Consider the following 9007-nt stretch of genomic DNA (forward strand, 5'->3'; position numbering starts at 1 on the left):
CACTATCGAAAACATAGGTTACACTGTTTGAGGAAAAAAAAACAAAACAGGAAAAACAGCCACACTTTGGGAACTTAAAGGCAGCGCAGAAAATGGTATAGAAACCAACCTACCAAGTGTGAGACTCATTACTGATTTCCAGAGAAAAACTTGAAAGCCTAAAAACAGCTCATTTCACCATCACAATGGTACACTTCTCATCCTATATGTATTATAGCTCAGCAGACCAGCGAAACTGTAGCTGCAAGCCATGGGAAGCAGGGACATTATCAGTCACAGTCAATAAACCCATTAAGTCCATTAGCATAGAACATAGGTACTACCTTGCTTGCTCGTACTTTCTTTTGTGTCTCTTTGTTATTTTGATGTCTTGCTCACCACCCACCCCTCACATATGGTTAACTAGATGGAGAAAAACAGTCCCCAAAGCTTTAGTTTGTGCAAGCAAAAAACAAAATTGGGTAAAGTAAAAGCATCAGCCGCCTGATACTAATAGAACGAGTGGAAAACACTAATGAATCGCTAACCCCCCTCCTCTCCTCTCTTCACCCTGCCATATTCTCTCTTGCAAACTCACGTTTTGTCTCTGTTTCACTCGCTTTATAATTTGCTCAGCCATGTACTCTGTCATTGGTTTTTATTCCTCGGGTACAGAAGCTTCATTAAAAGCTGCAGCTGAAGTTCTACTGACAAAAATAAACCATTATCAACAGCAAAGAATTGTTCACTGCACATATGTGTGTTATGGGATGTTTATGATGTTTATATTTATGTCATGACCAGCATAAATAAGGGGATTGTTTTCTTTTGTTTGACATTTGGAGCTTTTGGACTCTGGTTTAGTTTAAGTTCTGTTAGTAGTTCATGTTTTATTGTGAAGTCTTGTCCCTAGTGCATCTGGTCTTATTCTACTTCCTGTCTTTGTCTAGTTTCCCTCCATTTGTGATTGTCTGCCCTGACCTAATTGGTTTCACCTGTTGCCTGTTACCTTATGTATATAAGTCTTGTTGTTTGCCTGTGTCCTGGTGAGTTTGTCTTTGTCTGTACCTGAGTCTGTGTCTCTACCTGTGTTGGTTCCCCCTGTTCGTTCCTGTACTTGTGCCTTGCATTTTGCCCCTCATGGATGGTTGGTTGCCTTTTCATTTCTAGTAAGGGCTTTTGGAGTGTGCTTTGTGTTTTATGTCTTCTGCCTTTTTCCCTCCTTCATGAATGATTTTTACTTGTTTAAGTTTGGTTCTCTGGCCCTGGACTATTCCAGTGAGTTTGAGTTAATTAAAAGCCTTTTTGTTTACTCATTGCCTGTCTTGGGGTTTTTGCATTTGGGTCCCCTTTCCCTCGTGTTCCTGGCAGCCCGGTCATGACACATTTAGACGTAAACACACAGAACACATAGTCCGCTGAAATTCACTTTTGTGCTGCTTTTTAAAAAAGACTTTCATGATGTTTTTCTAATTAAATGTCTTTATATTCCTGCCAAACATTTTCCAAAGCCAGTGGTATTTTTTTCTTTGTTTTTAATCATCCAGGCAACTTTTGGTTTCCATTCATTTTAGAGTATCATGTAAATCTCTAACTTACTCAGGCAGAGTCATTCATAACAGTGAATTCATCTATTTTTCTATCTTCCTTTTCATAGCAATGGTTACAGTTTTGATTTTCTTCAAAGGTGTTAAAGTGACAGATTTTCAACAGAAATATTTTTTTCACACATTTTTCCTCTTTACACCAGCGTGCACACACAAAGCTCATTCATGTTTAAGTCCAGTCGAGTCGAGTTACTCTTATGTGCTGCTTTCTCCCTCTCACCTTTCATGCCAGAGAGCCACTCAAACAATGAGTTATTACATGTTGAAGGAAAACAGTAATGACCAAAATGTTTGGTCGTACAGTGCAGGTCAGGATGGTTTTTGGTCATGTACATGTATGTTTTCTTGTTTGACATATTTTACATGCTTCACAAAGTGTTTTGATTCACCTCTATATCCTTTACCCCAACCTACACTGTCTACTCAGAGGTACTCAAACCTGCGCACATGACAGACGCACTGTTTTATTGCTGTTTGTGCGTTTTATTTTTACTTTTGCATGGCAAATTGTGGAGGCAGACAAGATATTTTTACATGAAATTCCTACCTCCTGCAAGACAGAAAACCTCAAGGCTGGCAGAGACACAGGGTGAGAGAGGAGAGGGAAAGTGAAAGAGACAAGGAGAAAGAGACCAAGACATTGGGATATAATAAGAGTCAATGGTGAGAGGGAGAGAGAGATTGCTGCAGAGGCCTGCTTGATACAACATGTGAAACTGATGTATGACAGAACAGATTGGTGTTGCCTTTCAGATACATCTGAATTGAATGTTGTCAGGAGGAGGTAGATTACAGCAGAGACTGAGCTGCATCCAGCCTCCTCGTCTAAATGAAGACATGCTTACTTTCAGATGAGACAATGAGAGGGAAAATGTGTGTGTGTGTGCACTTGGATATGCTTTGCCAAGTCTAAGCTAACAATCCTGCACACCAAAGCTCTGAGGATACAGGGGGCATCGTATTTCAGTATGCCTAACGTTTTACAGTAAACAGCCTGACAGAAATTCTATACTGTAGCTTCCTGAAGGCAAAATCATACAGATGTCAGAGTCATACTTGTGGTCTTTGGAAGAAACTTTATTCAGCTGAACTATGTAAAGTTGCCATGGGAATTTTCAAAATTAAAGCAACAAAGAGGGATTGAAATATTATAAACAAAAATACAACAAATAATAAATCTAAAAATCAAAACCAGTGCAAGAATAAGTGTCAGTGGGATTTGTGCTCATGTCACATCAGGTCAAAGAATTTTTGCCAAATGATTATTGCTAAATAAATGAATGAATGAATGAATGAATGAATGAATGACCTCAATAATGTAAAAGGAAACTTCCAGAACCGTGTCCTTTCAATATTTAATTTATGTCATCTACCCTTTTTTCTTAATTTTTCCCTCTATGCCATTGAGAGGCTTCTGGCTGTCACCCTGATGTGGGTCTCTTTGAATGAGCAAGAAGGACGGATGTAAGGAGATCAGTGTGTGTGTGTGTGTGTGTGTGTGTGTGTATGTGTAGGGGGTTTGTGGTGTGGGTGGTGTTAGTGGATGCCAAGCAATGAAGCAGCCTTGGGCTGAAAGGCTGAGGAGAGATTGATAGTATATCAACACTTCAACAACATCCAGTCTCACAACCACACGAGAGACTGGATGCTGAAGGAAAGACATGTGGAGCGTCGTTATAGTAGCTGTCCAGGGTGCTGACCAGGCTGCGCTCTGTGGAGCTGTCACTGGTGCTGAACAAGTAGTCTGCTGGGCTTCATGCTGGCACTTCTGCTGCTCATGACCACCAATACATAGCTATTAATGTTATCTAATGCAGCTGCGTGCTATCCTAAATCACCTCTGTGTTGTATTCCCTGAGTACTTGGATCATGTTCCTAAAAAACTAAGTCAGCAGTTTGGCTTGAGACAGCAGCATTGTTGGAGGTCACACCCACAATGCTAGAAGTACGTTTTCAAGTTGAGCATGTGAGCAGACACAAAATTATTGGGTCTTTTCTGACTACCTGTGGTCTAATCAGCCACAGCTTCTTTCAGAATGCATTTCATCTGACAGCATCTCTGCAGGTTTGGATTTAATTATTTTGGGCTTATTTGGTGTCCATTCGTAGTTCATGTTAGATAGTCATGACTCCTTTGGGTTTCAGACAACACTTCAGACTCATGAATACCTTTGACACTGACACATGATTACCCTTAATTTCCATTTAGATGTAGCATTTTGTAAAAAACAGACTAGTCCTTCTCTGAAGTGTTGGCTCTAGACTCTCCCTTGGCAAAGGCTTTTCACACCATTGTCAATGTCACCTGATGGCAATGATACAGTGCACCGACAACATGGTGACATTTTAAAATGACACTATTTCTCTCTTCTGATCTCTCTGTCTCTGTGCTCCTCATGTCTGACACCCACATGCACACCCCCGCACACACACGCACCCGAGCACTCCCACGCACACACTCATATCCACTATATAAACAGAGAATGTTTGCTTCATGCTTGAGATGTGGTCCCGATTTAATTGGAGCTGAGCTGGTGTGGTATATGAAGACAGAGAGAGACAGACAGATGGGGAATGTTAGGATGGAGGATAGAGACAAAACACAGCTCAGTCCACGAGGAAAAGGTTGAATGACAGAGACAGAGAGTCGGTGGAAATCCTCACAGTGAATCACATACAACCACAGAGGCACATGGTATAAAACGTCTTCATTCATTTCAATTTAACTGAGCATCAGCTGTAAGCTTGGCATGACTTAATCTAGCTTGTGTTTGGCACAGCCTAATGCACTCATAACTTGCATTTAATCAGTGTAGAAATGACATGTTGATTTTTCCCGATTAGTCTTCTTTTTTCTTTATTGCACGCATCAGTAAATGAATAATTCTCTGTCTCACAAAGCTTCTTGCTCGTACAATTGAAATCTTGCTCTCTTTTACGAAAAGTCATCAGGAAGCACATAGGACACACATCATGGCGCACATTACACCATTACACATCTGGAAACAAGATGAAATGAAATAAAATTACATTTGCCTCACTGGAGACAACAAGAAAACAAAGAGGCAGTGGGGAGAATTTTAACTAAAACATTCAAAAGCCTTTTTATGACAGATAAAAGAAACAAAAACAAACAACAGCAACAACAAAAAATAAAATGGATATTTACATGAAGTGTGTATTTCATGTCAGGAATCAGGGCCAACATAGTGTGAAATGGGCTTTGCTAACAAGCTCATGAATCACTCTCTCGTATTTCAGTGATCTCAGTAACAGGTGGATTTGGACTCTTTGGACATTAACAGCTACACAACAGGATGTTTTTAATTCATATAACAAGACAACTACAGAACCACACACAGAGTTTCTGTTGGACTTATGAGCTTGTTAGGATTACTGAATCGAACCATTGCTTCTGACTCTTTCTTTCCATCTCTCTCTCTCTCTCTCTCTCTCTCTCTCTCTCTCTGCCTGACAGACACCTATGCTTACCCAGACTCTTACAAATACAAGCCTAGTTATGCCATTCATTAACTGGATGTGCTGAATTGATTTTGTGCATGAATTTTACCTTGGAGTCACATGTGAGGAATTTTTATTTATTGTATCTGTCCAACCATCCAATCGCTTTTTATAACTCTGTGTCCTGTTCAGGGTCACGCCTATTCCAGCATGCACTAGTTTAGTGTTTAGAGTTTCATGGAAGACCAACACATACACAAATAAGCACTCACATTCCAGGGCTGTCTTGCTAAGGACCAAATGCTCCAAAGTCAGTAATCTAATAATCCTTTGAAACAGAGATTACAGCAATAAAATGTGATCTAATGGCATGCATTCTTCTTCCAGACACACATGAACAATCCATATAACGTAATGTACAATGTAAAGTGTACTTTCTACTAAAATAATGCACCACTTAATCAATATTGCCATTATGTGGTTACCATTGGCAGCCCAATTTGGATGCTTTTATCATTAAAGAGCACGGAGCCAAATAGTATGCTGATCATTTCTTAACCCCTGGGGCGCATTACTAAGGTGAAAAATGAAAACAGATAAAAAAACTGAATAATATGAACAGAATAAAAATGACAAAATTGTCCAACAGGGCAAAGCTACATTAAGAACACGTTGGTCACCCAGTCCACGTTCTGAAATCATTAAGCCGTTTCTCTAAACACAGTCCCACATCATTAGGCAAGATAGGCAGAGAAACAAGCACTAAAACCAAATTTTCACAGTCAGCAATCCCTCACACAAATTAGAAGCTAAGAAAATTGCACTCTGCAGACTTTGTCCAAATCATAACAGACTCCACAAAGTATAAATCAACACCATAAACCTCCCACATCTTTTTAATTTCATCATTTAGAGCTCAAAATTTTGCAAATGATCAACAAGCCATTTATTAGTTGCTTGTCAGATGAATGGTAGGTGCTGAGATCTTTAACATGTGCTGGTACAGAGTACACAACTCTGAGTGCACCTTTTTTTTTTTTTTTTTACAGTTCAAGTGTTGAGACAATCAACACATCTAATTAAATTATCCCAGGAAACAAGCTCATGATTTTTAATAAAGCAATTTCATTTCATTTTGTCTAACTTTTAGTTCCTTGCTGTTGACTCTAATAACCTTTGTGTAAAATCAAACCGTTACAGAAATTACCTAGTCTTGATGATTCATGCACTTTGCAAAACTGTTATCTTGACTTAGACATGGATGAGGTGCTATAATTTGATGAAAATGCTGTCAGTAAAACTCAGAATGAGAGCATGCAGTGATTGCTCATAAATGCTCCGTCCAATTACCGTGCAGAAAATATTGTCAACGCACTGATATATTGTGCCATCAAATCAATTCATTGACAAGGGGGAATGTGTGTGACACTATCATCATTTCTTTTTTTTTGTGTGTATAATGAGCTGGGTACCAACAATACTAACTGGATCTAGCAGGTCCTTGCTTAAATACTCACAGCAAAGCTTTCTTGCAGCATGCCTTTTACTAGTCTAGGAAGTTCGCTTCCTTCACAGCTCCTGTATCGTTCCACAGCTACATCTTTCTCATTTCTCCCTCTCTCTCTCTCTCTCTCTCTCTCTCTCTCTCTCTCTCTCTCTCTCACACACACACACACACACACACAGAGTTGTGTTGGCTGCTGTACCTACCTGCCTCCCAAGGGTGTGTGCAGCAGTCAGAGAAGTGGTCCTAGACTCCCAGCTCCAATTAAGGGAACAGACAGTTGATGAGCATGAGAGAGAGAGTATGGCCTCCTTGCAGACACAGAAACACTCCAGCAGAATTTTAATAACAACTAACATTTTGGCCATATCCTGCTATCTCCAATTGCAGCTTTGTTTATGATAATTCACCACTGACTTTGTCTTGCAGTTGTAGAAAAATTCTTCATAACTCTGTGACCGGGCAACATAATTTGAAAATACATTCTGAAATGTCAAAGACACAAAAAAGTCAAAAGAGAAAGAAAAATAGTTGTGCACGTTGCTGTTTGGAGCAAAGGTTCCACCCGAGTGCAAAGAATCAGAGTGATTGATGTAACCTATGTTATGTTTTGAGCTTGCAAGTAATACTGATGATGTTTATGCTTTTATTTGTTAAGCTGGAAGCATTATAATTTACGATCGGCCATGACTTGGGATTTTCATCCAACCCTGTATCCAAATTTAGATCGTCTTGGTGACCATTAAAAGTGTGTTGTTATAAAAAGAAATAATGCCTGCTCTGGATTTGATATCTGGAGATCTGGAAACCAATAACAAATTAGATACGCTTCGTTTATTTATAGTCATCATTTGAGTTATCAATCAGGCTGACTGTTGGTTGTTAAAAAACCTAGTAAGGGTGTTGTAAATTTAATCAGTCCTCATTAAAAGATGAAAAAAAAAAACATTTTAGAAACAAAATAATTCATTGCTGATTACATTTCCTTTACTATGTACTCAGTCAGCCTGTTTGGTATGGATGTGCTTTTCGAGGCCATGCTATTAAATACTCATCCTTTAGGCATAAACAAAAGGTCACAAGGGAAAATATGCCTTTGGAAAATATAGGAAGCATGTAGAGTCATTTAGTGAAGTTAGATAACTCCTCAGTTCTTTGAGATTTGGTTTTGTTAAACTTGGAACAAAATACGAGAGAGAGGGTTTGTCAGCATGAGGGTAGCTGTGTTAATTACAAGTCCAAGACTATTTGAATGGATTAGGAGTGAAAATGTACCAAGGATTTTCAGTGGATGCAGGATCATTTATATAAATATTTCATAAATACAAATGTGTATGAGAAAAATAATTTTGCTGTATGCTGATGACACCATATTCTACCTACACAAAACCTTTACAAAAATCTTTTGTGTTTTTTGGATTTTGGATTGGTCTTGAATGAGTTTTGTTGTGCTTGTGACTTAAAGTGTCAGGTTTCGCCCTGGGAGCCAGGGCGGTCTTATTGTTCAGTGTTTCCTGTTTTATTTTGGTAATGCTTGAGTTTCCTATTGTTCACGGTTCTTCCTCTCGTTTCAGGTGTCTTGACTTCCCTCTCCTCGTGTGTGCTCCCCACCTCCTGATTACCCTTCCTCCCTCAATGTGTTTCACCTGTGTGTAATTGTCTCCCCGCCTCCTGACGTATTTAGTCCCCGTCCTCCCTGCACTCCTTGCCAGATTGTCTTGTGTGTTCCTAGCGTTTCTACCAAGCTTTCCAGCGTTCCTTGTTGTACTTATTATATCGATCGTTTTGACCTTTGCCTGGATTTTGGACTTCGAGTTTGCCTTTCCCCTGTTGTACCTCTGCTTTATTGGACTGTCTTCACGTGTATCGAACCCGGACTGATTAAACCGTTTTCTGGCTATCCATAACTCTGACTCTGCGCTTGTGTCCACTCCACTACTTACCCAGTCCTGACATTACAATCTGGCCAGACATGGACGCAGCAGAGGCAGAATCTATACGAGCGACCCTCGCCAATCAAGGCCAGCTCATTCGTCAGCAGGAGAGTCAGGTGAGCTGCCTTCGCCAGGGAATCCTCGACATGTCCGACCGACACGAACGCCAGCTGGCGTCTGTCGGTGACCAGCTTAGCCAGCTGGTTCAACAAATCCAACACATGCAACCTTCGCCTGCTCCTTCAGCAGTTCCTACTCATCCAGTCGAGACACCCGCTACCCTCTCTACCTCTCCTCTTCCCGTGCAGCTGGCCCGGCCGGAAAAATTCTCTGGAGAGTCTGGAGACTGTCGGGCCTTCCTCACTCAGTGCGAGTTGCACTTTGAACTTCTGGCTCCTGCCTACGCCACAGATCGAGCTCGTATCGCATTCATCATTTCTCATCTGACTGGCAGAGCGGCGGCATGGGCTACGGCGGAATGGAGCCGAAATTCGGTCATCTGCAACTCACTCTCTGCCTTC

The sequence above is a fragment of the Toxotes jaculatrix genome, chromosome 1 (genome assembly GCF_017976425.1).
Source record: "Toxotes jaculatrix isolate fToxJac2 chromosome 1, fToxJac2.pri, whole genome shotgun sequence".
Classification (NCBI taxonomy): Eukaryota; Metazoa; Chordata; class Actinopteri; family Toxotidae; genus Toxotes; species Toxotes jaculatrix.